Consider the following 4,455-nt stretch of genomic DNA (forward strand, 5'->3'; position numbering starts at 1 on the left):
AAAAAAATATATATATATATATATATATATATATATATATAAATATAATATATATATATATATATATATATATATATATATATATATATATATATATATATATATATATATATATATATATATATATATATATATATATATATATATATATATATATATATATACCAAAATACACATAAAATATTTAAATTTGTATTAAAATAAATATACAAAATGCACATTCATTAAGGTAAATTTGTATTGAAATACATATGCAAAATACATATAAACCAATTTAAATTTGTTTCAAAATATATATACGAATACACAAAGTGACGTAGATTTCTATGAAAATATAAATACAAAATACACATAAAATGAAGTAAATAAGTATAAAAAAATGTATACAAAATCCACATAATAATTTGTATGAAAATATATATACAAATACACATAAAATAATATGAATTTGTATAAAATTTGTTTCAAAATATATACGAATACACACAATAAAATAACGTCAATTTTTATGAAATTGTATTTATAAAATACACATAAAATAATTTAAATACATAGAAAAATATATATACAAAATACACATAAAATAATGTAAATTCGTATCAAAATAAATAAACAAAATTCCAATAAAAGAATATATATTTGTAGGAAAATATATATACAAAATACAAATAAAATAAGTAGAATTTGTATAAAAATATATACAAAAATACATAAAAATAATTTAAATTTGTTTCAAAATATATATGCAAAATACACATAAAAATTAGGCAAATTTGTATTGAAATACATAAAAAAATTCGCATAAAATAATGCAAATTTGTATGAAAATATATAAACAAATACACAAAATAACGTAAATTTGGATCAAATATATATACAAAATAAACATTAAATAATGTAAATATGTATAAAAAGAATATATATACAAAATACACATAGAATAATGTTAAATCGTATCAAAATAAATAAACAGAATATCAATAAAATAATGTAAATTTGTATGAAAATAAAGATGCAAAATACCCATATTGTAACGCATATTTGCATAAAAATATATATACAAAAATACATATAAAATAATTTAATTTGTATTAAAATAAATATACAAAATGCACATACAATAAAGTAAGTTTGTATTGAAATAGATATGCAAAATACACATAAATAATGTAAATTTGTATCAAAATATATATACGAATACACATAAAATAGAGTAGATTTCTATGAAAATATAAATACACAATACATATAAAATGATGTAAATAAGTATAAAAATATATATATCAAATACACCTAAATAATGTAAATTCGTATCAAAATAAATAAACAAAATTCCAATAAAAAACGTATATTTGTAGGAAAATAAATATACAAAATACACTTAAAATAACGAAAATTTGTATAAAAATATATACAAAAAAAACACGAAAATAATATCAATTTGTATGAAAATTGATATACAAAATACACATCTAATTAGTTAAATTTATATTTAAATACATGTACAAAATACACATAAAATAATGTAAATTTGTATGAAATGAAAACAAATACACATAAAATAAGGTACATTTGTATAAAATATATATAGTAATACACATAGAATAATGTAAAATCGTATCAAAATAAGTACACAAAATATCAATAAAATAATTTAAATTTGTATGAAAATAGAGATGCAAACTACCGATAAAATAAAGCATATTTAAAAAAAATATATATACAAAAATACACATAGAATAATTAAATTTGTATTAAAATATATATACAAAATGTACATACTATAAGGTAAATTTGTATTGAAAAAAAATGCAAAATACACATAAAACAGTGTAAATTTGTTTCAAAATATATAAACGAATACACATAAAATAAAGTAGATATCTATAGGAATATATATACAAAATACACATGAAATGATTTAATACGTATAAAAATATATATACAAAATACACATTAAATAATGAAACTAGCGTCAAAATAAATAAACAAAATATCAATAAAAGAATGTGTATTTGTATGAAAATAAATATATAAAATACACATAAAATAACCTAAATTTGTATAAAACTATATACAAAAATACATAAAAATAATTTAAATTTGTATGAAAATAAATATACAAAATACACATAAAATTAGGTAAATTTGTATTTAAATACATATACAAAATACACATAAAATAAAGTAAATTTGAATGAAAATACATGAACAAATACACTTAAAATAACGTAAATTTGTATAAAAAAATATATACAAAACACAAATAGAATAATGTAAAATCGTATTAAAATAAATACACAGAATATTAATAAAATAATGTAAATTTGTATGAAAATAAAGATGCAAAATACCCATAAAATAACGCATTTTTTTTACTTATAAAAATATATATACCAAAATACACATAAAAAAATTAATTTGTATTAAAATAAATATATAAAAAACACATACAATAAGGTAAATTTGTATTGAAATAGATATGCAAAAAACATATAAAACAATGTAAATTTCTTTAAAAATATATAACGTAGATAACTATAAAAATATATATACAAAATACACATAAAATGACGTAAATACGTATAAAAAAATGAATACAAAATACACATAAAATAATGTAAACTCGTTTCAAAATAAATAAACAAAATACCAATAAAAGAATGTGTATTTGTATAAATATAAATATACATAATACACAGAAAAAGTATTATATAAATTTACGTTATTTTATGCGTATTTTTTATATTTATATTTATACAAATACACATTCTTTTATTGGTATTTTGTTTATTTATTTTGATACGAATTTACATTATTTTATGTGTATTCGTATACATTTTTTGAAACAAATTTGCATAGTTTTATATGTTTTTTGCATATCTATTTCAATACAAATTTAAATTAGTGTAAGTGTATTTTGTATAATTATTTTAATACAAATTTAAATTTTTTATGTGTATTTTGGTATATATATTTTTATAAGAAAATGTGTTATTTTATAGGTATTTTTCTTCTTTATTTTCATACAAATTTATATTATTTTATTAATATTCTGAGTATTTATTTTGATACGATTTTACAATATTCTATTTGTGTTTTCTATATATTTTTTTTATATATTTTGACATTATTTTGTTTGTGTTTTGTATATATATTTCATACAAATTTACGTTATTTTAAGTGTATTTACATTATTTTATGTGTATTTTGTATATATATTTTCATAAAAAAAATTACGTTATTTTATTGTGTGTATTCGTATATATTTTCATAAAAATTTTATACAAATTCATGTTATTTTATGTGTATTTATATATATATATTTTCATACAAATTTATATTATTTTATGTGTATTTTTACATATATTTCATTACAAATTTACCTTATTTTATGTTTATTTTTTATATTTATTTAATTTAATTTTAAATTATTTTATGTGTATATTTGTATTTGTATTTAGGTTATTTTATATGTATTTTCTATATATATTTTCATCCAAAATTACATTATTTTATTGGTATTTTCTTAATTTAATTCGATACGAATTTAGATTATTTCATAGGTACTTTGTATACATATTTTTTTACTCATTTACATTATCTATTGTGTGTTTTGTATATATATTTTTATGCAAATTTACTTTATTTTATGTGCATTTTTGTACATATATTTTTATAGAAATTTGCTTTATTTTATGTGTATTTTGTATATGTTTTCTCACACAAATTTACATTATTTTATTGGTATTTTGTTTATTTATTTTGATACGAATTACATGATTATATGTGTATTTTGTACATATTTTTTTATACGTATTTACATTATTTAATGTGTATTTTGTTCATATATTTAAAAAAAAATACGTTATTATATGTGTATTTGTATAAATATTTTGATACAAATTTACATTATTTTATGTATTTTGTATATATATTTCAATTCAAATTTAGCTTACATTTTTTTAAAAATATATATACAAAATACACACGGAATAATGTAAAATTGTATCAAAATAAATACACAGAATGTCAATAAAATAATGTAAATTTGTATGAAAATAAAGATGCAATATACCCATAAAATAAAGCATATTTTTTTATAAATATACATATACAAAAATACACACAAAATAATAAAATTTTTATTAAAATTAATATACAAAATGAGCAAACAATATGGTAAATTTGTATTGAAATAGATATGCAAAACACACATAAAACAAGGTAAATTTATTTCAAAATATATATACGAATACACATAAAAAAACGTAATTTTCTATAAAAATATAAATAAAAAATACATACAAAAAAACACAAAAATAAATTAAATTTGTATGAAAATAAATATACAAAATACACATAAAATTAGGTAAATTTGTATTGAAATACATATACAAAATACACATCAAATAATGTAAATTTGAATGAAAATATATAAAAAAATACACTTTA

Source organism: Eriocheir sinensis, unplaced genomic scaffold (assembly GCF_024679095.1).
Source record: "Eriocheir sinensis breed Jianghai 21 unplaced genomic scaffold, ASM2467909v1 Scaffold175, whole genome shotgun sequence".
NCBI lineage: Eukaryota > Metazoa > Arthropoda > Malacostraca > Decapoda > Varunidae > Eriocheir > Eriocheir sinensis.